We start from the raw sequence: 26736 nt of genomic DNA on the forward strand, positions 1-26736 counted from the left end.
CACCCAAAGAAACCAAAGGTCAATCAGTAATACAATTTTCACAATTTTATTAAAATCTTTATACAGAAGAATTCTAAAAAGCCCCATGTCATGACTTTACGTAGTTTGTGTGCTCTGGATAAAGTGTGTGTATTATTATAATTCCCCTAAAGTATGTTTCAGGAATGGCTGCTTACCATGAATGGGTACAGTATGTAAAAATCAGATTGCATCAGCTAATCACAGAAAAAGGCCACGTGACACCTAGCCTTTGAAGACAAAACTTCATGGACATAATGTCTGCTCTCACTCTAGGTGGCCCTGCTCGAAGAGCAGTGCTCAGTCACACTGGCTGCTAAGAGGGTCATTTGTAGCACCTTACATTAGCAGGCTTCCTACAATAAAATATCTTTAAAGCCCAGAGTGTTATCTGAGGTTTGGGTCTTGTAGCTGTGCTAATTTACATCTACACAGACCCTGGAAGAACAAAGGCCAGCCCTTTTGAGCCTGGGAAGGGTGGGGGCTGCTGAGGGTGAAGGGTGTGTGGAACCATAAGAACCAGGTTCTCCTGCCTATCTGTGTTCACTTCCAGGGAGTATCTGAGAGCTAAGGAGTGCTCCCCATGTTGGTCTATGGTGGTCTCCCTCCACACAGATCCAGTAAGATCTCAGCGTAAGATACCTTAGGATTCTGACTTTTTATCCTTTACTTTTATCTGTGATCATTTTGTGCTTTTATTACTGTATGTCCTATTTATTTACCTATTTTTCTTGTAATTAATCCCTGGAGATATTTCTCAATAAATCTTAAAACTTTATCAGCGTTATCTATGTGCTCTAATGAATTTACATGCCTGGAGAGGCCCATGCTATATTTGTGTAATAACTGTGAGTTTAAGTGAGATTTAAGTGTCTGGCGAACGTAAAAGTGCTATTTTAACACTCTTTGTGGTGGCAGCTTAGGTAAATCCCACATCACAACCACCCAGATGTGTCAGATTGGCGTATCTGAGCGCAGGCTGGGCACGGTGTCGTGACAAACTACCACTGTACAGGCAGATGGTAAGTACTCCTGTCTTCACCCTTTTAGGAGTGAGCTCATACGACAGGGGCCCTTTGCAGTAATGGATGAAGTACTTAAACCCTACGTGTTTCGTCCATTAGAGTGGACTTCATCAGGGGTATCAACACATTTAAAATTTAAACAATCATACATGGGGAAGACACCATCACAGATGGGATAATTCACTCCAAATATACAGAGAAATAATTTTCCAGATCCAAATTTTGGACTTATTACTTAAAGGCGAACATTCTATAGGAGCATTACTGCCTCACAGCACTGAGGTCGTGGGTTCGATTCCTAACTGTGTGGAGTTTGTATATTCTCTCTGTGCTTGCGTGGGTTTCCTGTGGGTACTCCGGTTTCCTTCCACACTCAAAAAATATACTGGTAAGTTAATTGGCTCCCAACAAAAATTAACCCTAGTGTGTATGTGTGTGTGCGTACATGTGGTAGGGAATATAGATTGTAAGCTTTACTGGGGCAGGGACTGATGTGAAGACCAAGTACTCTCTGTAAAGCGCTGGGAATATGTGTGCGCTATATAAATAACTGGTAATAAATAAATAAATAACACTATTTAAATTGTTTATGTAGCGCCCCCTGAGCGCTACCTGTGTCCCTGTATCTATCATATTTGGTTCCGGCTTACAGGAGATCTACTAAGAGGAGCAGTTGAGTATTTGTAGTGCAAAATAAGGGCATTTTTTTTGTGTGTGTGTGTGTGTGTAATATATATATATATATATAATGACTTTACCATTTACATGGTGCTTCTGCCAAAGTGATGGTCAGTGGCGGGATTGCAGCAAATGCAGGATTGTAGCTGCTACGGAGCCTGGGAGAGATGGATCCCTGCAAAGCTGAGTCGCTCTCCATTCAAGGTTCCCACATCACTTTGGTCTGATAAGAGCCATTTGGGCTTTACTGCACACCTTCTTTGAGAGTAATTCGTATCTGGAAGGTTAGAGTAGCGTGAAATATCCTAGACTAAATTTTTTTGTCTGGGTCTGTTCATGCACTGGTGATGGTCCTAACTTTAATTACTGAGTGTACCAACTCTGGGTTTTATATTCATTTAGAAATTGAGAGAAACATACCAGTAGGTCTTCCTATGCTCCACCAGGAGACCCTAGGCACCCTAAGGAGATTTCTCCAAACGAGGCTACGAAAGCTAAAATAGGCAAGCTGCTTAATTAGTTCATAACTAGTAAGATGTGCAGAGAGAGGACAAGAATAATACATCACATATTTATTTGTGCATAATTTGATGTATTACTTATTTCCATTTTGTTGCAGATAACTATTCCTTAGTGAAATGGTTACAGCAGATACACACACACTTTAAGGCAGCGGAAGAGATTGTATATATATATATTTAGATCTTTGTCATAGTGAATGATTGCACCCAATAAAGTTTACTGTGCACCATTCTTGTTCCATGATTTTGATTGCATTAACACAAACCGCACAGCATCTGTCTCCAGGAATGAGAGTACCTATCTGCTACTGGTCTTCCTCTCCTGCTTCTCCATATTTTCCCAGTTTTGAAGAGGGTGGAGATAAATCAACATGTAGCTAGGATGTTCCCAAACGGACCTTCCCAAACGATCCTTGAGGACCGCATTTGGGAACCTCTGATGTAGCTAATCAGATAATTAGACTGCTCACAGCAGCACAAAGTATTTTAGGAGATTGGTGTGCTTGGTAGCAAACTTTTCACTTGTGTGATTATATTAGTAAGTTGCATGTGACAAAGGCATATTGTGCTACTGGCAGGAGGACTTACAGTAAGGTTCTAGAACCAGGTCTGTTATGTGAATCTAAGATGGTGTTTTTGCTCCTGATCCAGTTGTTAAACTTTAGATGTGTGTTTGATTGAAACCATTGCCAAGTCACTGTAAAAGGATAGTGGCCATTATCTTGAATCAACATTTCCTGTTTATTTGTGAACTTCTTTAATTGCCAAATGTTGCAGAAAGTAATGATTGATATCACTTCCATAAAAAGATAAATTGCTAAGTGTTTGCAAATGGCTACATCAATTATCTTCCTTTTGCTTAGCGACCAGTAGCACGTTTCTGTAGTTGAAGTCTAATGGCAAGAAAAATGGATGATCCTTGCTGTCTTAGTGCCACTGACTGCTAAAGTCTGGAGATATATGTAAAATGTCTGGGTGTTTGGAATACAGAAACTCCTGATAAAATCTGCAGAATATATAAGAGGACTGCGACTAAATACATCAAAATGTTTCATAACTACATGATAATAGCACAATTAATACAATTTCAGTAAGTTAAAGTTCAACATTTTAAATATTACTAGAAAATATGGTGACATAACTGACAGCCCTGCAGTTTTTTTAGCTATGGGGGATTTTATGTTAGTGCAGATGTCTGATAGGATCACTATGTTCAGATTTACCCATATTGTATATGGTAGCAGCTACATGGCAACTTTAGTGTTATACAGTGGCGGTTCTAGGGGCGGGCTAAAAGGGCCGTCGCCCGGAGTGCCGGCCCCTAGAGGGTGCCACTCAGTCCCCAGGAGAATAAAAAAAAACCCAGAAAAAAAACCCCAGCGCTGGTCCCCCCCCGCTAGCCGCTGCAGGGAGGCTCCATTTGCTGGGCACCCGCTGATATATGTTATCAGTGGGCACCTGGCTCCCTCCCGGCAGCGGCTGACGAAATCCGGAGCTCACTCTTGAGCTCCAGCTTCCAGCTCCCGCAGAGAGCACTATGGGAGGGACATCATGACGTTTCTCCCATAGATCCGAGGAGCTGGAGCTCACACCTGAGCTCCGGCTCCCGCAGAGAGCATTATCGGAGGGACGTCTCTCCCATAGATCCGTGGTGGTGCCGCGGTCGGACCGGACAGCAGTGTACGCAGGAGCGGGGCTTAAGGTAAGTATTGTGTTTTTTAATTGTATTTTTTTTTCAGAAGCACCGGCACTGGGGGCATGGTTATAGGGGGGATTACTATAGGAGGCATTAGTACTGGGGGCATGGCTATAGGGGAGCATTACTACTCGGGGCACGACTATAGGGGGGCATTACAACAGTGGACACTACTAATGGGGTCATTAATATAGGGGGCATTACTACTGGAGGCACTACTATAGGGCGCATTACTACAGTGGACACTACTAATGGGGGCTTTACTAATTGGGGCATTACTACTGGAGGTACTACTATAGGGGGCATTACTACAGTGGACGCTACTAATTGGGACATTAATATTGGGGGCATTACTACTGGAGGCACTACTATAGGGGGCATTACAACAGTGGACACTACTAATGGGGGCATTAATATAGGGGGCATTACTACTGGAAGCACTACTATAGGGTGCATTACTACAGTGGACACTACTAATGGGGGCATTAATATAGGGGGCATTACTACTGAAGGCACTAGTATAGGGGGCATTACTAATGGGGGCATTACTACTGGAGGCACTACTAATGGGGCATTACTATAATGGGCATTACTACAGGAGGCACTACGATAGGGTCACTACTAATGGAGGCATTACAACTGTGGGCACTACTATAGGGGGTATTACTACTTTGGGCACTACTATAGGGAGCATTCCTACTGTGGGCACTGCTATAGGGGCATTACTACTGGGGGCACTACTAATGTGGGCATTACAACTGTGGGCACTATTATAGGGGGCATTACTACTGTGGGCACTACTATTGGGGGCATTACCAATGGGGGCACTACTATAGGAGACATTACCAATGGAGGCACTACTACTGGGGGCATTAACACTGTTGGCATTACCAATGGGGGCATTACCGCTGCAGGCACTGCTAATGAGGGCACTGTATGGGGGGCACTACTTGGGGGGCCATTGTGTAAGGGGCACCACTTCTGTGGGCATTGTATAAGGATCACTACTACTGTGGGCATTGTATTAGGGGCACTACTACTGTGGGCCTTGTGTATAAGGGGCATTCATTTGGGCATTGTGTAAAAGGGGCATCACTGTGTGTCATAACATGAATAAGGGACTACTGTGTGGTGTAATTTGAATTGGGGATAATGTATTATAAAGGGAATTACTGTGTGTGGCACAATGTATTATACAGGGCATTACTGCATGTGGCATAATGTATTATGCAGGGCATTACTGCATGTTGCATAATGTGTTATACAGGTTATTACTGCGTATGGCATAATGTGTTATACAGGGCATTACTGCATGTGGCATAATGTGTTATACAGGGCATTACTGCATGTGGCATAATGTGTCATAAAGGCCATTACTGCATGTGGCATAATGTGTTATACAGGGCATTACTGCATGTGGCATAATGTGTTATAAAGGCCATTACTGTGTGTGGCATAATGTGGTATAAAGGGCATTATTGTGTGTGGCATAATGTGTTATACAGGGTATTACCGCATGTGGCACAAAGTGTTATAAAGGCCATTACTGCATGTGGCATAATGTGTTATAAAGGGCATTACTGCGTGTGTCATAATGTGTTATACAGGGCATTACTGCGTGTGTCATAATGTGTTATACAGGGCATTACTGCATGTGGCACAATGTGTTATAAAGGCTATTACTGCATGTGGCATAATGTGTTATAAAGGGCATTACTGCATATGGCATAATGTGTTATACAGGGCATTACTGCATGTGGCATAATGTGTTATACAGGGCATTACTGCATGTGGCATAATGTGTTATACAGGGCATTACTGCATGTGGCATAATGTGTTATAAAGGACATTACTGTGTAAGACATACTGTGTAAGGCGCATTACTGCACATGGCAATTGTTCGCCACAAGGGGAGAGCTTGGGGGAAGCCCAGCACCTTTCGTAAGTGCTGGGCACGCCCCACAGTGTGATGAATTGGGGGTGTGCCACAAGGACACGCCCCCTTTCCGGAAGCACGCGTGCAGAGGAACGCCATCTAAAAAAGTTATTTCTTTCTTTATTTTTTTTGGGGGGGCGCAACTGGGAACTTTCACCCTGAGCTCCACAATGTCTAGAACTGACCCTGGCGCTATAGATGATGTATACAAAACAGAAAGACAATTATCACTGCTATTGCTACCGCTGTAAATCTGAGTATCTAGCTTAAAAAAGCATGGGGATTTTGCTCATATTTTTATCAAAACATTTCAGCTTGCATTGAATCGTCAAGGGACCCCAATAACTGTTAGAACAAGTAAGCTATTGTGAGGATCATGAAAGTACAAAAAAATAAAAAGAAATTAAATACAAGGGAAAACGTCCATACATAAATAAACAAAGCATTTTATTTCCCTAATCCCTTCCTAGCTGGACAGAGCCACATCAATCATTGTGTAACACTCACACACTCTGTATAAGTGTCGTGTTAATATTTCTCCTACTACCCCTTGTCCTGGACAAAGTAGCTCATTACTTTAGGTATTTGTGAGAAATATTTGGTTTAGCGCTAATGTGTAAAAATAATTAAGGGCTGAATCATGGAAAAAGGATGTTTCCCTATTTATAACTGTTTTCTCTATAACAAATATAGAACAACAAAGTGGCTATAATTGTTCGAAGTGACGGAAGCCAGATTTACGCGTATCCCTGCGGCTTCAAGTGAGAAGCCGCTCCGCCTGCTCTTGTTCTGTCCACAGCTGCAACCACCATCATTCCCACTGACACATGTACCTGACCCATGCTGGGTTCAAGAGATCCGTCACGCTTTCCATCGTGATATCCGCGCATCAGAATAGCCCATGACACTCTCATGAGACCAATCTCTTACGTGCGTCTTAAACGTTCGTGACCAGATGCCACTCAGAGCTGAAAAGGTCCAACCAACATCGTCTGATTCAGAATCACCTGTATATACCCCAAACTCTGTCAATTTGCTTCTGCACCTGCACAGTTTGCGTAATAAAATCACTATTTGCGGCCTAGAGCTGCTTCCGCCTCAGAATCAGGCCCAATTGTGGAGAGGAAGGGCGGCATGAAGCCACAAAGTAGTTAATGCAAAAATCAGCCATATAGTCTTTAGCAATATGTGCAATAATATATTTTTTTCATATTGCACAGATCTTTTTTGTTAATTAATTATCACAACATAATTGAGAAAGAATCCAAGAAGCAGAATTAAGTTTCAGGGAAAAATTATATTTCCATTAGAGCTTTTGGGTTCTCACTTGCAGAATGTTCATATGCTTCAAAGGTTAATCTATCTGCTCATTAAACCTAAGTTACTATGGGGCCTATTTATCAACACTAAAATAACGGTTTTAAGGACATTTTCTTTAATTACCGTTTTTTAGTATTCATTAACACACCTAACACTGATATCTCCTGGTTAATTTCCACACTCCCCATTAGGGATGTGCGCCTGAACATTTTTGCCGGATTTGGATTTGGTTCTAATTCGTCGTTTGGATTTGGATTTGCCTTTGCCAAACTGCGGTGACTGGCTTTGGATTTGGATTTTTTTACAAAAATTGACAAAAAAAGCTAAAATCACATAAATTGGTCTTTTTTTTCTTCCTAGAGTATTATTAACCTCAATAACATTAATTTCCAGTCAATTTAGAACACCTCACAGCTTATAATATTGTTTTCAACATTATTGGCCAAAGGTTGCAGTGAGCTGACTGGTTACTAAGCGACAAAGCAGCGGCACAACGACACAGACACCACAGTATAAAGCACATCTATGACACATTGCCACACAGCAGCGGCAGAAATGAAAAGTAGTGCACCCACCCAGTGGGGTACGGCCAGCAGAATCACAGTACTTGTTTACAAAGTGGGCTACGGCCCTAGGAGTCACAGTGCACAATCTTTTTCACATTACACCGCACTCAGTGCCCCTGATTCACATTACACCATAAAGTAGTGTCTCTTATTTATGTTACAACACACAGTAGTGCCCCTTTTACACAATGCCCACAGTAGTGACCCCTTTTACACAATGCCCACAGTAGTGCCCTTTTACACAATGTCCACAGTAGTGACCCTTATACACAATGCCCACAGTAGTAATGCCCCTTATACAATGCCCACAGTAGCAGTGCCACTTATACAATGCCCACAGCAATAGTGTCCCCTTACACAATGCCTCCAGCAGTGGTGTCCCTTACACAATGCCCCCAGTAGTGGTGCCCCCTATGCAGTCCCCTTAGTAGTAGGGCCCCCTATGCAGTGCCCCCACTAGTATGCCCCCCATTAGCAGGCCCCCAGTAGTATGCCCTCCCCAGTAGTATGCCTCCCCTAGTAGTATGCCCCCCATTAGCAGGCCCCCCTGAGTAGTATGCCCCCATAAGCAGGCCCCCAGTAGTATGTCCCCCCAGTAGTATGCCCCCCATTAGCTGGCCCCCAGTAGTATGCCCCCATAAGCAGGCCCCCTGTAGTAGGCCCCCCAGTAGCAGGCCCCCTGTAGTATGCTCCCCGAGTAATAGGCCCCCCAGTAGCAGGCCCCCTGTAGTATGCCCTCTCTGTAGTAGGCCCCCAGTAGCAGGCCCCCTGTAGTATGCCCCCCCTGTAGTATGCCCCCCCTGTAGTATGCCCCCTGTAGTATGCCCCCCAGTAGCAGGCCCCCTGTAGTATGCCCCCCCAGTAGTAGGCCCCCCAGTAGCAGGCCCCCTGTAGTATGCCACCCAGTAGTAGGCCCCCCAGTAGCAGGCCCCCTGTAGTATGCCCCCCCAGTAGTATGCCCCCAGTAGTAGGCCCCCCCAGTAGCAGGCCCCCTGTAGTATGCCCCCCAGTAGTAGGGCCCCCAGTAGCAGGCCCCCTGTAGTATGATGTCGGATTCTCTAGTGAGAATCCGACATCAGGTGGCCGCCGTTCGGCCCCGAACGGTAATCAGAGTCAGGCGGGGAACACCCGAACAGGGTTCGGGTGAACTCGGATCCCCTATGTTCGGAGCGGTTCGGATTCCACAGAATCCGAACCGCTCATCTCTATTCCCCATACATTAGTACATTAGTACATTAGTATGGGGATGAAGAAATTAGGCTATTCATCAAATTCAGAAAATCATGTATTTTCAGAATATGATGGTGTTACTATACGCCACTCTCAGGTGGTGTATAGCGGGTTACGCTTACCTGCTTTCAGGCAGGTCCTCCTCCGGCTCGCTCCGTCACTCCCTGGTCCCTCCTTCGGCTCCGGCTGCTGCTCTGACTGTGTTCTCCCGCAAGAACACAGTAAAGTAAAAGAAAAAACAAAAACAGCAAGCCAGGCGGGAGGTCGGGGTCAGCGGCGGCAGCCTGTCAGGGTCCAAGCGGCCAGATAGGTGGGTGAGGGGGGGTGGATAGACACAGAGTTACCGCAGCTGTAATCAGTGCTGCACATGTGCCACTTTTGTGAACGTAACACCGCATGCGCAGCACTAACTTACTGCAGCTGTAATCAGAGTAGATAGGGAAAATCAGGGATATATATATGTGTGTATGTAGGTATGTATATATGTACATATGTAAAAGTCCACTTACCACAAAGCTGTTTCTCTAAGAGGAGGATGCCTGCAGGGGTGTTGCAGCTGCTTTTGTTTGCAGCCACATCTTTTGCCTCCTTCTATAGCTCCTCTTCAGTAGCCGTGGCAGCAGGAAAGGAGGCTGGGACAGGAGTTCCGGCACAGCATTGTACATAATGGCGCCACCGCATCATCAGGATAGTCATTAATATGCCCACACTAGGTGACAAGGGTTGCCAGGGGAGGAGTCACCCAATGGAGGGAGGAGTCACCGGGAGGGTTACCTTAGCCGGTGGTACTGTAGCCCTTCTTTCAGCCATCAAAGCTCGGGCCCCTCTAAACCTTGGGGCCCCTCTAAACCTCTGGGGGCCCGGGACAGCTGCACCCTTTGTACCCCCATTGCCGGACCTGACCCCAGTAACCCTAACCATACTTGTCTACTCTTCAGGAGCCTGTGAGGGGCTCCTGATTTTTCTGGTAACCCCCCGCACCCTCGGTTAGAGTAGGCACCTCTCCCGCATCCCGCCCACTTCCTGGTGAAGTGGGCAGAATGGGGAGAATTTTCCCAGGGATCAGCGGTCCGTAAGTAGGGGCGGAGCCTAATGACATGATTCTATGAGAATTGCAGCATTTGGCCTGCCCCCTCTTCATATATGTGGGATTTGAGGAATTTTACAGCGAGAGGGTGGCTCGCCTCCCATCTCCGTCTCCTCTCCGAAAATCAGAATGTAAGCAAGTATGACCCTGACCCTAATTCCAACCCCAACACTAATCCTATACCTAAGACTAACATGCACTATCAACACACTGACCATATCGATATTATGTCCCTGTCCACATTGTGAAAGTCAACATTTTCACGGTCATCATTTCAACCATGTCAACATTGAGACAATATCAACATTCTGATTGTCAACATCATGAGTGCATCCCCTGCAGAGTAGTTATCCTATTCATAACTTTAACATAATGCGCAACTTTGTTAACCCTGGCACAAGCAATCACTATTCATTTTTCTCTTCACAGCATGGTCTCTAATCAGAGCCCATGGGGGAAATGTATCAAACCTTTAAAGAATGGAGACGTTACCCATAGCAACCAATTGGCTTCTACCTATATTTTTATAGAATGTGCTTTATATATGCTACAAGCTGATTGGTTACTATGGGAAGCTTCTCCACTTGTCAACCGCTCCACTTTTTATAAGGTTTAATACATTTCCCTCTATGTCCCTGAAAGGTATATTTGATACATACCCTGAAAAATAATTTCATATTGTTGTGATAAGCTATTATGCTCATCAGGGATAACATGCTGGCAATGAGACATCTGCCCCTAGGGATTTCTAGAAGTCTAATTTTTATAACATATCTTTATTTTCCGTTATTTAAAGAGTCAGTGGGGGCCTTTTCAGTGGTGGAGTGGGGCTCACTTCTGCCCTGTACCATCTCCGCCCCCAAACCCGCAAAGGGCTGGTGATAGTGGCAGTGGAAAGTGGAGAGCTGCCTGGACGCTCTAAGCAGTACTAAAGCATCGCTACTGGCTGCATGGTGCGATTTCAGGCATCGTGCTATCCATATGCAGGGGTCGTGGGGCAGTGACAGTGCCATCCCCAGGGCCCTGTGTCCTTGGCGATGGCACTACTGGTACACCCATTCCTACTGCCCTGCCCCTATTCCATGTTTGCTTCTGTAAAATTAGTCTGGCAACACTCACAAAATTGTGGGTCCAGCGTATGTCATTATAACTAATCTCTTTTAATAATTTACATTTTTGAGCATCACTTTTAAGTTATATTAATCAGTAAGGGAGGCTGTGTTATTACATCAGAACTTACCATACTTGCCTACTTCAGGAAAGATCAAAATTTTGGGGGTCCAGCCTCCAGGATCCTGTTTGTCTTTATTGTGAAGTTGGTGGGGCCATGTTGACACAATATACGTCATTCACTGTGCAAGGCTGTGATTCACATAATTGAGCAGCGGTGAGACCCGTTATGCGAATTGTGTAAACATGGCGTATCCCCTGCTGCTTGATGAGATACAGTGATGGGCAGGGGTGTAAATCATTTTATCACCAAAAAGTTGGAAAGCATGGTCCATATCGGATATTGCTGACATTTTATAAGCTGCAGCAACAAATTCCACTTCCTCTATAAAGCCTGGAACATGCAAAGGCATTCCCATTGGAAATATAGGTTGAGGCCCAATATCTACCACTACTACTTATGATGTGTAAAAATAAATAAAATGTAATGGGGGCGTGGCCATGGCAGCGATGGAGTAGGCAGCTACACTCAGGAGCCCCCATGGCAACTATTCTGTAAATCCATCCTGCACGGGTCTCACTGGCCCTAAAACAGTGGTGCGGCTGCCCCTTACTATACTGACCTTTCTGGGTGCTAGACGGTGCTGATCCGGGTCCCGGTGAGCCTGATCCCTCTCTCTGGCCTGTGCACTCTCCCTGTGGATACCATCTTGGACAGAGTGCCTGATTCAGACCCGGTCGCGAGCGCTCGCAACCAGGTCGATGTTTGCCCACTGGGCATGCGCACGATAGAGCCGGCTCCATCGTTCGCATGCACGAGACCCGGCTAGCGACGGGTGCTCCGTCACTCCGAGTCTCGCACCAAAGGGGGCGAGCTATCGATGGTGATTGACAGCTCGCCCCATTTGGTAGGCAGGCAGGGGGGGTGGCTGGCCAAACGGAGGGGTTCCCGAAGGAACGCCTGCCGTTTGAGGGCGGCCCCACTGACATCACCAGTGATGTCAGTGGGAGACCTTCTGGCTCTATTAGAGCCAGAAGCTCTCTGGGGCTTGCGGCCAGGAGACCCTACCACAAGGGTCTCGTCGCAAGCTCGATGGTCGCGATGGTCTTAACCATCGCGACCATCAACCTGGCCGCTCGCAATAGCTGTTGGTGGTCACCCACAACTATGTGAGAGGCCAGGAGGCCGAACAAAAAAAATTGTATTCTAGTTACTATTGAGGCCTCACCTCTGCCTTACTTCTCCATACTGGTTTGCATAATTTTATTATTGTTGTTATATGTGGCTACATCACCATAATTCTATAATGTATAATTCTTTGATACTTAATACATGTTACATGGGGATTTTATATTTTTGTTACTTTTTTATGTTTAGTTTCTTAAGGCTTTTCTGTCTTAATTTTTCCTGTTTTTCATATGGTTTAGGGTTTTCAATATGCCTAGGTTGGGTGAGGTGTACAGGGAGGGAAAGTTTAGTTTTTTTTTCCCTCTTTTCTTTTGTTGTTTTCTATACCCTTTATTTATTTATTTTTTCCTTTCTTTGAAAATTTTTATATTTGTGAGAAGATTGCAGAGCACTGGGTATGGTTTAGTATACATTTGGTTTCTCAGTATATGGGCATTAATGTTCAGTTTATCAGAACATACAACAAAGTCTGCCATTCAATTTAAGATGTCACATCTAAATTGTTAACTTGGAATGTTAGAGGTATAAACGATAAGTTCAAGCACTCCCTGGTCCTTAAACATTTGAAACAATATGACCCTGATATAATTTGGAGTAAGCTGCTTTCCTTAAAAGGCTGTGGGTGGGGTGGGCATTTCATGCCTTTTTTACGTCAGCTTCCATGGGAGTCTCTATTTTAATAAAAAAAAAAAACAGTCCTTTTTGAATTAAATTCAGTGTGCACTGATCCAGGGGGGGTAGATACGTGTTTCTTGATTGCAAGATTAATTAAATTGCCCTCTTTATTCTAGCTATATACAGCTCTCCTCCTTTTTTGTATGAGATACTAAAAAAGGCTGCAGATTACGAGGCTAATTCCCCATCTATATCAGTAATATGTCTTGGAGGTTTCAATAATATGTGTAACCCGGCCCTCGATAGATGGTGGGAGTCAAATGTACCTCTGATGCAGAGCGGAAGCGAATTCTCCAATTATATAGCTGCCCTTGGCTGGCATGATGTCTGAAGGATGACACATCCCGATATTCGCCAATTTTCTTGTTTTTCCTATACATATCACTCCTTTTCGAGAATAGACTTAAGTTGGGTACACACTGGCAGATATATTGACTGATCAATTGATCGGCCAATATATCGGATGTCCGTCGGCCAGTGTGTACCAGCGATATGTCTGTGAACGACGTCGTGATCTGCAGACATATTGGGGCATCGTGCTCCGGTGTGTATGGGCGGTCAGCCAACCGTCTGTACACTTGCAGCGGCAGCTGCGGGGAAGGGGGCGCGACACGCCCCCGGCCAGTGGGACCCGCACCCCTCCAACACACAGAACACATGATGTTTGTTTAATGTATATGAACAACCATCATCTGCAGATCACTCGATCTGCAGATATATCTGTATAGTGTGTACCCAGACTTAGCCTTGGTCTCTCATAATTTACTACATATGATTTTCAAATATACAAGGGGTATATCTGATCATTCCCCGCTCACAATGGTTATTGACCTGTGTCACTCCTGTTTGCCTGCCCCTCCCTTAAAGAATGTAAGCTCTTTCGAGCAGGGCCCTCTACACTCTTGTCCTTCTCCCTACTGTAATTTAATTTATCTCTAACTCCCCACTAGGGCATCTAACACTTGGCTGCTTATGTGGGTGTAAAGGTCGCTAATATAACAATGTTCATTATCCATGTCCGTGTCCTGCTTTGTATTGTATTGTATTGTAAGTCGCTGGTTACTTATTTATGTACTTTGTAAGGCGCTGCGGAACACTTGTGGTACCATATAAATAAATGATGATGATGATGATAATAATAAAAATAATAATAATAATAGTATAACCCAAAATCCAGATACAAATCCGTAAGCTATACTACAGGCAGCTCGGACTGATTCAACAGCATTTTGGCATATTTAGATTGTAGCCATCTCTTCCAAATCCTGTACTTGGATTCAGCTTTACGAGTAATATATAAATGTTTTTCATGGGATATTGTTGTATTTACTAGAGCAAACCACTTTTGAAACTCAGGACCTGTAGTAGCCATCCAAGTTCTTGCAATACAGACCTTGGCCAAGGTGTAAAAATTAAGAATGTATTGTTTAGTGTACCTGTTAAAAACATCCTCAGCCAAGATACCAAGAGTACAAACCACCGGGTTAATACAGACTGAGGTATATCTGATGAAGCAATCGCTCTAATCACCTTACCCCAGAAACTATGTACCTTTGGACAAGAACTCAGAAGATGCCAAAAGGTCCCTTGGGAACTCATGCATTTTGGGCAAATATCATCAGCCCGACCCCCAAATTGAAGGAGATACCAGAATAATTAAATTTGCTGAAATCTGATAGCTGCCGTATATATTCTCTTGGACTACCATAGTCCAGTATTCATCACACATTGGGCCAACCTCCACTTCCCATTATTGTTTAAGACCAGCTAGATTATTATGAATGCTTTTCATTCTTCTAAAGATACAAAAGAGATTTACAAGGACCAAAGGGCAACAAAATTAGCTTGAGCGCAGAGTCCTGTAAAGTCGGAGTTGTGTCGCAAACTGAACATTTAAAGCATGCCTAAGCTGTAAATATCTATAGAATAGCATGGAAGGAAGATTAAATTCACTACACAATTGGGCAAATGATTTCAACACAGTACCATCATAGACCTGTATCAGTGAAGCTATTCCTCTGCTACCCCATACTTTCCCAGCCTCTAAGGATAATTTTGGTAGCTCCTTAGCATTCCATAAGGGAGTATCAGGCTCAATATCTATATAACCAAGAAGTTTGTGGATCACCATCCATATTTTAACAGCTTGCATGAGTAACTGGGGGTCCATTCTGTATTCCTTGCCAGTAAAAAGGGCCTGCAAGGGCGTATGTGTTGGGGATGCTTAAGTTACTAACAAAGTATGCAGAGCAGCACTAACCGATGTGTCCTGCAGCCAGAACCTTAAATGTGAAAGTTGAGCCGCATAATAATAGAACTAAAAATGAGGCAATGCCAGACCACCATCAGATTTGGCTCTAGTAAGGGTAATATAATTGATTTGAGCATGTTTACCAACCCAGAACAGAGAGGAAATCAAGCCCTTGACCTTACGGAAAATTGATATTGGATGATAAACAGGAGACTGATGAAAGAAGTTTAGGCTGGACTACCATTTTGAGCAGGTTGACTCTACCAGTTAAGGTAAGGGTCAGTTTTCTCCAAGATCGGGTTTTGGCCTTTAAATACTCCAGCTGTGGCTGGACATTTAAGGCATTATAATCTGATGAGAAGTTACTTATCCAGATTCCTAAATATTTAAACTTATCTACCCAGCAAAGAGGAAGTGACCATAAAGGGCAGTCTGGACAGGCCCCTCGTAAGAGAAGGATATGTGATTTCTCTCAATTTGTGAATAAGCCAGAAAAATTAGCAAACATGGACATCAGCTGGAGAACAATCGGCAAAGATGTGGAATAGTTAGACAAAAATAGCAATATGTCATCCGCATATAATGCCACCCTATCCTCCCTGTCCCCCAACCTAAGACCACCAATGCCTGGGTTTGTTCGCAACAAACAGGCCAACGGTTCTATTGCTAATGCATATAGGGCCGGAGACAGGGGGCAACCCTGACACATGCCCTTAGCTATGGGAAAAAAGGGAGAAATATCTCAGTTGATGGGCACTCTGGCACAGGGAGCAAAATATAACAGCTTCATCCATTTTATAAACACTGGACCTATCCCAAAACCCTTCAGGACCACCCATAGAAAAGGCCACTCCAAGAAGTCAAATGCCTTAGCTGCATCTACAGAGACAATAGCCGTGGAGGACATCCCTGTGGGAGGCCTGATTATGAGTATAAAGACGTCTGATGTTCACCGCTTTGGACTGGGCGGACCAAGCTAGCAATTACCCTATTCAACCTGATAGATAATATTTTTGTCAATATTTTAGCAATATTAGGAATTAATGATTTAGGATGGTAAGAGTCTGGCAACCTGGGATCCTTCCCAGGTTTGGGCAGTACTATTATCAATGCTTCTAACATGGGAGGGGGAAATATACCTTCTTCAAACAACTTATGCCAGTAGTTGCAGGACAAAAATGTAAGCATGTGTTTTAAATTACTCCATTGGGACACCATTTAGCCCTGGAGCCTTGACCCCCGGAATGGATCCAATAGCAACCCCCATCTCCTCTTCTGAGAAAGGAGCATCCAAGAAAGGAGCACCTTCCTGTGACAGGGAAGGCAAACCTATAAATGCAACATAAGACACTAGTTCAGCAGGACAACCTCGATAAATACACGGATTCAAATTACAACAAAAAACACCTTAGCTATGTCAAGGGTATTGAACACTACAGAGCCACTATCTAAAATCTCAGCCACAGTATTTGAGGGACGTTCAAAATTAATCAAGTGGACTAAGTAACTCCCTGTCCTACCTGGGGTAGGAAGGAAGATGTAGCAGCAAGTTAGGATGAGAGCTGGAAGGCTTTAATGAAGTAGTGGGTTTTAAGAGCTCGTTACAACTGATATTTATCTACTGTAGTTAAATATGCCTTTTTATCACATTTGGTAAATGGAAGATAATACATTCTTATGGTCTACTGTTTTTTTTTTTTTTTATAAATTGGGAAATGTTTTATATACTCTGTACAATATGATATTTTTCTCAGTCTGCACCGAAGTTACTATTGTTTTGTATGTTTGTTTGTATAGTATACTATATCTGGTACCATTGTATGTGTTCTGCAAATTACATATATGGTAGACTTGATATGTATGTATTAGTATGATGGATACATTCTATGTTTGAACTGCAAGATGAATGGTATTTAATCTTATCTTCAATGTTTTGGACTTTAGTTTGTTGTTTTTGTTTATAATTTTAATTAAAATGTACTCCCGTTAAAAAAATATTGTAATGGCCTTTTTATCAAATTGCCCCAAAAAGTCCGATTTTCCATTGACACTCATTTTTTTTAAGAATATGTACTTGTGTATATATATACCCGGGATATATATAAACTGTGTATATGAGTGGTGATGAGTAGAATAGCCTAGGGAGATTAAGAGGCTACTTTGGGAATTGAAAAAGCTTACCTGACATTTTGGAATGCTTTGTTGTGTAGAGTAGGGGTATAGCTCAAAAAAGTCCTGTGGCACTGAATGGGAAAAGGTAAAAATTGTGGGTGAGAGATGCAGATCTTGTACACAGTGGAGGGGTCTAAATGGGAGATGTTTTGAATCAAGTGAAGGTATACATAACTTATATACCGTCTTCCTTCCAATGGGACTGACAGCTCTATACATTGGAAGGGGAGTCATTAGTCTTGGGCACACTCAATTTCTGTTATTTTATAAGATTGAAAGCTACTAATTTGATCTCCGGAAGGAGGCCAAATTATTAAACATTGGTGCTATTGAGTTAATATTGGTGCTGGTTGGTGAAGTATCACTAGTTGCTTTTCTTTCCATTAGATGAGCCAGTACCTATCTCTTTTCTAAACAGGGTCCCAATAGTCCCGGATCCAGCCAAGCAGCTGCTAAGCTTAAGACGTCAGTAGCAGCACCAGGTAGACAAAGCTCCAAGAAGGGGTAGGAGAGAGCAGTGATACCTGTTAACTGTAATTATTCTATTGTGTCAGTCCCAATGTTATGGTAGCTGTTACAATGTGGTAATGAGGCAGCTAAGTCTTATATAGTGTTACTTTTTAGACAAAGGCTAATGCAATCTGATGAGAGCACAGGCTAGTATGATATGACTGAAAGAAACAGGTTTGTGTAATTTCATGATAGGCAGAAATTTGTATAATGTGATGTAATGTGGTAATGGACATAAGCTTGTATAATGTGATATTGCTCTCAGGCTAGTACTGTACATTGTAATAGATGCAGGCTGACATACTGTGGAACTAGTTAGAGATTGATGTAATATAATTGGCACAGCCAGTTCTAGATTTCTGGATATAGCTTGTATTATGTTATATGCAGGGTGCCATTTTGTATTTTGATCCTTTACTGTCTATACTTGCTACTGTTTGCATAACCACACATTATTTTTTTATGGCTCTTTCCAGAGTTTAAAAATTAGTACCTCTACTCCAACAGTTTTCAAGTTTAAGGGAGCTAGTTTAGCTAGAAACTGTCCTGCTGGCACTCGCAGTGATTCCTGATCACAGCTCTTTCTCAATGCAACATAGCAGAGGCTGCAGACAGCGCAACAGGCAGGGAGTTCTGCTGAGGGGGCTCAGCAGCTCCAGTTCGCTAGGCATGCCCCCAGCCTGACAAGCAACTGGAGTGTGATTTGTGATCATGCACCCTATGTGATGCGAACTGGTAGTGTATAGATCCCCTTCAGTAGATGTACCTGGAAGTGAAGTGGAATGAGAGCGGAAGTGTGGTTCCATGCCCATAAAGGCCACCAAAAGAAGAAATGTGTCCTTTTGTGGACTTGCTTTGCTCACCACACTTCGGGCACTGTGGCTCTCTTTGCTCGCCACAGGTTTATATTCCCCTTCTATGTCCACGTGGATAGTAACTAATGATGTTGGACAGTAACTAATGACATCAGGATACATCTACTGAAGTGGATCTATCCACTACCGATGCGAAATGAGGTGTGACATGACGCTACACTCTCTTCTCCAGCTTGTACACTACGTCAAAACTCCCTTGGCACAAATGTTGGGACTCTGGGAGGTGTGTGTTCCACTTCTGGAGGTGCAATTGTTAGATGCAAATAAATCTGCATTTGTGCATGTCCAGCATGTGCTAATTTTCAGAATTTACAATACACATACTGTCGTAAATCATACTTTGGATCAGTCCCTTAATATTTGATATTAGTGAATGTAATGGAATAGAAACTGCATTTTTTTGTTATCTTGCAGGAAGATAATTATTGTAACTATGTATTAATTTTACTTCTATATTGCAGGTGGAAGATTTCAATAGATAAAGGAGATTTCTGCAGGAACGTGAGTGTTGCTTGTGATAGTGTGGTGAGTCTGTGTAATAAAGTGTATAACGTTGGTAGGTCCACTTTTAATGCTACAAAATAGATATTATCTCCTACTCACAATAGGAGAAGACTTTTCTGTGGGCTGAATCAATGAGAATGTAGCCTGTGTGTTCACTAGGAAATAGTACCTTGTAAAGGTATCATGATGTTGGCTCTTTTGAGAATAGTGTAATTGCACAATTATCTCACCCATTCACTAAGAAGTGGGCTGGATGCGTTAGAGTGATCTACTCCTTGGGAGTCCAAGGGGTCTCCTAGATATTCCTGGAGAGTAAGCAAATATGAAATGGATGACTCCATCATTTGTAGATTACAGATCCACACTCCTACATGTTAATATTGTATATAGCTTAATATAAAAATTGATGTTCATTTGTATATGCCAATAACTTTGTAATAGACCATTAATCAGCTTGTGCCCTTTTTTCTGTCTTATAAAAATGTACTTTGTCTAAATCTCCAGTTTCCCCTACATGTCTCATTTATTTTTAACATGACTTGGATTTGAGCACCTCTTTATAATAATTCGGCACCATGCTCATTCATACGCACCTTGTGTTGAAGTGGGCAGATAGAACAACCTGTAGCCAATCACATCAATGTAATGTAAACAGCAGCACAAAGTATTTTAGTAGATGGGTGTGTTAATCTTTTAGGAGGCTGTGGGCTGTGACCTGTCCACTGCCCCCCCCCCCCTCATCATAGAATCATTCCGAAGCCCCTGCCAGGCAAGATACTAGAATTGTCCCAGGCAGGCAAAATGGAGGGGGACATATAAAGTATAGGTAAGTAGGCTTTACAAGCCTCACAGATCTTTGCTGAAAAAGGTCAAAGTAAAGAGGGGGATGGGGGGTGAGGGGGGGCGAGGAAGGGGGGGGCATTAATAGAATATAAATTGGGATAGCTTCTTTACACTCATTTTTTGGTTTTTTTTGAAGAGAACTACAGTAGCCTGATCCTGGGAGACTTGTTGCTCCAATTGCATTTTGTGTTTGTGTATTTGTCCCATGTGTTTATCAGAAAGTGGAACTTTGGGGAGGGTTTGCAAGTAGTACAGTATATTCATCGTTATGGTGAAGCAGAGATGCAGCTAGGTGAAGGCAGGTGAGGCATGTACCTTGGGTGTCAGAGAAATGGTCAGGTGCTAGCTGGGAGCTGGAGCTACAATCTGACTCTCGGAGAAAGGTAGGATGGGCAGGGTAAGGCTGACACCACAGGGGCCGAGAGAGTTTCCCAGAAGGCTTCCACACTTATAGCTCTGCCTTCTATCATGGGGGAAAGGATGTGACTGCCACACACAGCTTGCAGTGCAACCATGAACTACTAACGTACTACACTGGCAGCAGGCAGCCAATTAACTGTGCAGGCAGGCTGTAATGGATGATGTGCAAACACATGATCATGGGTGGAAGAAGTGGCTCCTCCCACCCAAGATCATGTGTTTCTGCATCATCGCCACACACTGGAGGAAAAGCCAGAGCAAGCAAGCCACAAGGATGGTCCAGCCCAGGCGCCACACTCAGCAGCCAATGTTGTTTTAAATTAAACAAATACCTTCAGTAAGGTCAGTAAGTTTGTTTAAAAAAAATAAATACAGAAACTAGTCCTGTGCTGAGGGTTCTTGAAAATTGACCAGGGTGCAGGGATGGTGAGTAATCAGTAGCATACATCCTATGGCCCCTGCCTCCCTTGTGATGACCTCTCCTCACAGCCACGGTGGGACCTATGTGACTGTGTTCTGAATGCTATTGCTGTGGCTGCAAGAAGAGGAACAGATGAGATCACCAACAGGTAAGTTAGGGCATAGGGAAAACTGGGTATAGATTATGGTAGGTAATATTACAAATAAGGGGGTATTTGGTTAATGCTTAATTGGGGTTAATTAAGATGAAGGTTTCTTTATAAGACTGAGGGTGGGATGTATCAAGTATCGCATTAGGAATGTGATACATCCTGCCACTTACTGCATGCACACCAGCACATACAAATGTGATTAAAATCACAAAGAGCTGTTCTTTAATGATAGGACTTTCGGGTTTATGACATGGGAGTCCTCATGTGCATGTGTTGGCCAATGCTTGAGCCGCAGGGGACACTAGGAGGGATCCTATTGGATTCCTCACAGGGAACAACAGGGCTGTAACTAGGGTGGTGAAACATGTGGCACTGCACAGGGCACTGCAGGGCAGGGGGAGCTCTTCAGGCATGTCAGTTTCCTTTTTATAATCATTCTCACTTGTAGCTTCCTTTTCTTTTATATCCGGCATCTTCTGGCTGCCCCTATCTCCTCCCTGACTGACTTCCCCTCCATCTGGTCACCTCCACAAGCACCTTCAGTCACATTCTCATTTATTTAACACACACCTCCCAAAATACTTTCATATCTGGGACTCAAACCTATCACCTCTCACCTGGCAGTCAAACACCTTACACATGGACCTATTTGCACCACAATTTCTGATGGCAGCCCTGAACACAGCCACCGATTCCCAACCCAGATATTACCAGTGGTGTTTGAGTACCTTTGCCAGTGAGGTCAGCTGCTGGCACAGGGTACATACACGGAACTCCCCACCGCTAATATTTGCTGCATATACAAAAACAAGTAGCACTCTTTCTATACCTTCAGTCTGTGATATACACTGCAGGCTCCAAGCTTGTGCACGGCTGTTTTGATGTACAAATCCTGCTACAGGTGCAGCTTCACCAGTGCTCTGCTACATCTATTGCTGGTGAGTTATCCTGCATAATTATTGTGTATCATCACTGCAGCCATTGGATTCACACTGTATTTGGCAGTGACACCTGAATAACAGTGGTACAACAGGATCAGTACCCCTTCATCATCGTACGGTACAAATCAGATTTGTCATGCCCCTTCCCCATGAGGCCACACTCCTTTTTCAGGTTCGTGTCTTATGTCCCTATTTGAAAAGGGAAGGGCGCCAATGCTCTTTCTGACCCAGGGCACCAAAAAGTCTAGTTACAGCTCTGGGGATCAATGCAAAAAGAAGCCCATAGACTTCTATTAGGCAATGTCAGATGGCATTCCCTGCTGGTTACAAGCTCCAGAAAGTTTTGCTTTCCGGAGCATTGTACATAAGGGGAATGCGTTTAAACATTTTGGCTGCATTTTGACTTTAGTACATCCTGCTCTGAGGGAGGTAATTAGGGGTAATGTGGATGAATGGAATTATTTGATGAGGCTATGACTAATTAATAATGGGACTTATAAAGGTAATGATTATAAATAGTTATATGATATTCTATAATATTGAACGGGGTTGTTACTATGATGCTGAAGTAGTTAATAGTTTTTGAAAAATGGTTCATTATTGATAAGGGAATGATATTGTAAATGAACAAAAATATGCTCTGTGTTATTTGGCAGTCACTATTTCTCTCTGTATTATATGGCAGTTACTGAGGCTACTGGCGTCACAAGGGGGGTGCGGAGGGTGCGGGCCACACCCGGGTGTCACCAGCCGAGGGGTGACACCAAAGTGCTAGTTGCCCCTCAGTGACAGGGAGCCAGGTGCTGCATTACATGCAGCACTCGGCTTCTCACACAGTGAGGGAGCCGGCACTTCACACAGGCTGGTCCCTGGGGGCAGCCTGCACCTCCGGCACCCTCGGTTTTACAAAAAACAGGGGGGGTCCGGGCCGCGAGGCCACGTCCCAACATGTGAGGCCATGCCCACCCACAAAGCCACGCCCCCTTATTTACAGGCGCGCACGTGGCTACACCGAGCAGGATACAGGCTCCCCATCCCTGCCTAGACTGGGTGCAATGTGAGGTAGGGACGCCACTGACTGAGGCTCTTTGTCTTACATGGTGGTCACCAGGATGTTCTCTGCAATATATGGCAGTCACTAATTCTCTCTGTATTATATTGCAGTTACTGAGGCTCTTTGTCTTACATGGTGGTCACTGTGATGTTCTCTGCATTATATGGTGGTCACCGTGATGTTTTCTGATTTATATGATGGTCACCGTGATGTTCTCTGCATTATATGGCAGTCGTTGAGATGTTCTGTGCTATGGCAGAACCTGCACTGCTTTGTGGTGGGTGAGTACAGGCATTGTTACCTTTGAGTCTTGAGACAGTGGAGTCCGCATGTTCCACTTAAACATAAAGACACCTCAGAAGCACAGAATCAATGCAACAGACAATGTCACCTTAATTTTAATCCTACAAGCATTTCAGTCTTTACAATATTGATGTCTGTATTCAAGCAAGGCAAGTGTAACTACTTTCAAGAGTTGGATGACAAAAAGTTTAGTTTCATCCCTACAATGATGACAGTGGCAAATGCAGGATTTCTAGAGGGGGGTTTCCAAATACTTGATTTTAGGGAGAGTGTGGCCAGTCCATGAAGAGGGCATAATTAGCACCTAACCAGCTTTAATATATGTCATACAAAGTGTATTGTGTGTCATAATTCCAGCATATACAGGACCAGCGATCACAATAAGCCATTAAATGTGGCAGTAGGGCCATCCTGCCTGAGCTGAATGTTTCTATTTCAGATGTGGGCTCCATTCCAGAGCATTGGAGCAAGTCAGGGAGTCTGGGGGAGCAGCAGAAGAACCTAGCACTGCCCTGGACATATATGTACATATTGGTCTCGTTATGCATTGGATAGTGTATTATTATATGGTATTAATAAGTAACCCTATTGATAGTCTATAGCAGTGCACCTCTAACCGTGCATATTTCCCTGATCTCCTAGTTGGTGCACAGGTGTATTTACTATTGGCTGACACATTTCAAAAGATTCACAGGTGGTGCTGATTATTTAATTTGTGATACTGAGAAGAACATGCAGCACTAGTAAAATTGTGTTATGTAGTATTTCTTTTGTGGTCGTGGTCATGGTGTGGGCTGGGGAGGGGGGGTTTCCAGGCAACCTGACCCCCTGCATTTGCCTATGGATGATCCTGTCAAGACATGAACTAATAAAGGAACGCCAGGCATAGAGCTCAGACTTAATTTTAGCAAAAAGCTTGCAAAGGTATCCTAGTATAAGGACTCATAAAAGTTGAGAAAGAATATATAAAACTGCAGCTATTCAGTATTCACAGTAAGGAACCTGGCACTTGTATGGGCAAATACAAATATATAGATATATACTAAAATATAAAAATATAAAACCACCCAGTTCAGCAATGCCGCTGGACTATGTCAGTTGCAATTCTGACACTAATCTACCATGGGTAGTGGTGAGCCGCAAGTAACAACCATAGGGCCTCATTTACTAAAGAGTTTTATCACTAAAACGAGTGATAAATGTCACTGTATATGATAAATGGTGCTCCAGCCAATCAGCTCCCAACTGTCAACTGTTAGAAAAATGACAGTTGGGAGCTGATTGGCTGGAGCACCATTTATCAAACACAGTGACATTTATCACTTGTTTTGGTGATAAAACTCGTTAGTAAATGGGGGCCTATGGGGGTCATTCAGACCCGCTCGCGAGCGCAGGACGCTCGCAAGCGGGTCGATGTTCCCCCACTGTGCATGCGCACGACGGAGGGAGCTCCATCGTGCGCATCCACGAGACCCGGCGAGCGACGGGCTCTCCATCGCTCCGGGTCTCACACCAAAGGGGGCGTGCTGTCGATGTTGATTCACAGCACGCCCCCTTTGGTGGGCGTGCCGGGGGCGTGGCTGCCAGACGGAGGCGTTCCCATGGGAACACCTACCATCTGAAGCCGGCCCCACTGACATCACTAGTGATGTCAGTGGGAGTGATTTTGGCTCTGATAGAGCCAAAATCACTCTAGGGCTTGCAGCAGCGAGACCCTACCGCAGGGTCTCCATCGCAAGCCCGATGGTCGTGATGGTCAAGACCATCGCGACCATCATCATGGACGCTCGCATATGACACCCACAGCTATGCGAGCGGCCAGGAGGCCGCTCCATTTTCATGGAGGAGGGCACTGATTCAGAGCGAGCGCTCTGGTCAGAGCGTTCGGCTCTGAGTCAGGCCCTATGTCCATAAGAAAGTATCAGGCGCTGTATTAGATAACCCTATCGATGCGAAACGCTCCTGCTGCTTCCACAGGGACTAAGTTTGTTACTTGCGCTCACCACTACCCACAGCTTCTGATTTTACCCTTATTGATGTGAACTTGGAGCCATTCAATTACAGCGGCACCAAGGGGAGGAAAAACCTGTAGCGGTGCAGTGTATGCGGCCAGCATAGCGGAAGCAGGAGGTAAACAGCACATCGTGGCTATTGCAGAACACAGATAACCAACGTCTGTTTCCCCCGCTATAAATCATAATGCTCTCCGGAACCAGCGATACGCCGAGGTCCCACTAAGTGATTGGAGAACCGGTGCACTACAAGTACCATACTATCGATGGTTAAACATGAAATTGGTTACCTTGTTGGACAAGCCCGGGGTACTACTCCCAATTAAAGTGTAATTATGATCGGTAGGACTTGCCCTATATTATACTTTATTAATACTGGTGAGTATAAAGTATAGCATCCAATTATTAAGGAACACACATTGAGCAGAGACTATGCACTTTCTATGAATCAGTACTGATTGAATTGCAGTGGTAATTTATAGGTACAGATACACTATAGGGATCTTTATATGTAGCAGTGTGCTGGACACATTGTGATATTATATCTTATGGACGGTTAGGTACGTTTTATCTATGTTTACGTGATGTTTATTGCTTTAGTTTTGCTTTTTAAATAAATGTGTATACAGTACAGTATGTGATTTGGAGAAGCCTAGTCATTTAGATCAATCCAGCATATAAATGTAATCCATTACGCCTAAATATCAGCATCAGTGCAGTATTCTATATATATTGTTCTCTCATAAAAGTTGGTAACATAGACCCCGAGGTTTTTTATTTTTGCCTTTTTTTATTTAAATCTCTCCATATTTTTTCCTCTCAGGTTTAGTCTTCTGCAATACATACATTCAGACCCCTGTATAACATCCTAGGCGCACCAAAATCATCCATATCCAGGGAATTGCTAATTTATAGATGGGGATTAAAGAAGTTGGACACTTTTGGATATATGCCCCATATAGCAAAGAGAGGGGAATCTGGCAGGTAACTGGAGGTGGGAACAAACTCCTTCTATATCTCACAGTTGGAGAGCACAGTATGTTCTGTCCTATTATATTAGAGCTATACAGCTTCTATCTGCCATATGAAGAGCAGGCTAAATTTACAGAAAGGGATATCCAAAAGTGGGTAACTTCTTTAAAGCATCATAAATTCTGTATCTTCAAGC

At 43.7% G+C, this 26736-nt stretch overlaps 1 long non-coding RNA gene across 2 annotated transcripts in view; it reads left to right on the top strand.

The window, feature by feature from the left end:
- LOC148508374 (uncharacterized) overlaps positions 1-26736 on the top strand; it is a 135452-nt gene that overhangs the window by 17388 nt on the left and 91328 nt on the right. For both annotated transcript variants that reach the window (XR_015869594.1, XR_015869593.1), the window contains exon 3: positions 19381-19420. This is a non-coding gene — a long non-coding RNA (uncharacterized LOC148508374). The remainder of the gene's footprint in view (positions 1-19380; positions 19421-26736) is intronic.

Source organism: Taudactylus pleione, unplaced genomic scaffold (assembly GCF_031769625.1).
Source record: "Taudactylus pleione unplaced genomic scaffold, aTauple2 ptg000370l, whole genome shotgun sequence".
In the NCBI taxonomy this organism is placed as follows: Eukaryota; Metazoa; Chordata; class Amphibia; order Anura; family Myobatrachidae; genus Taudactylus; species Taudactylus pleione.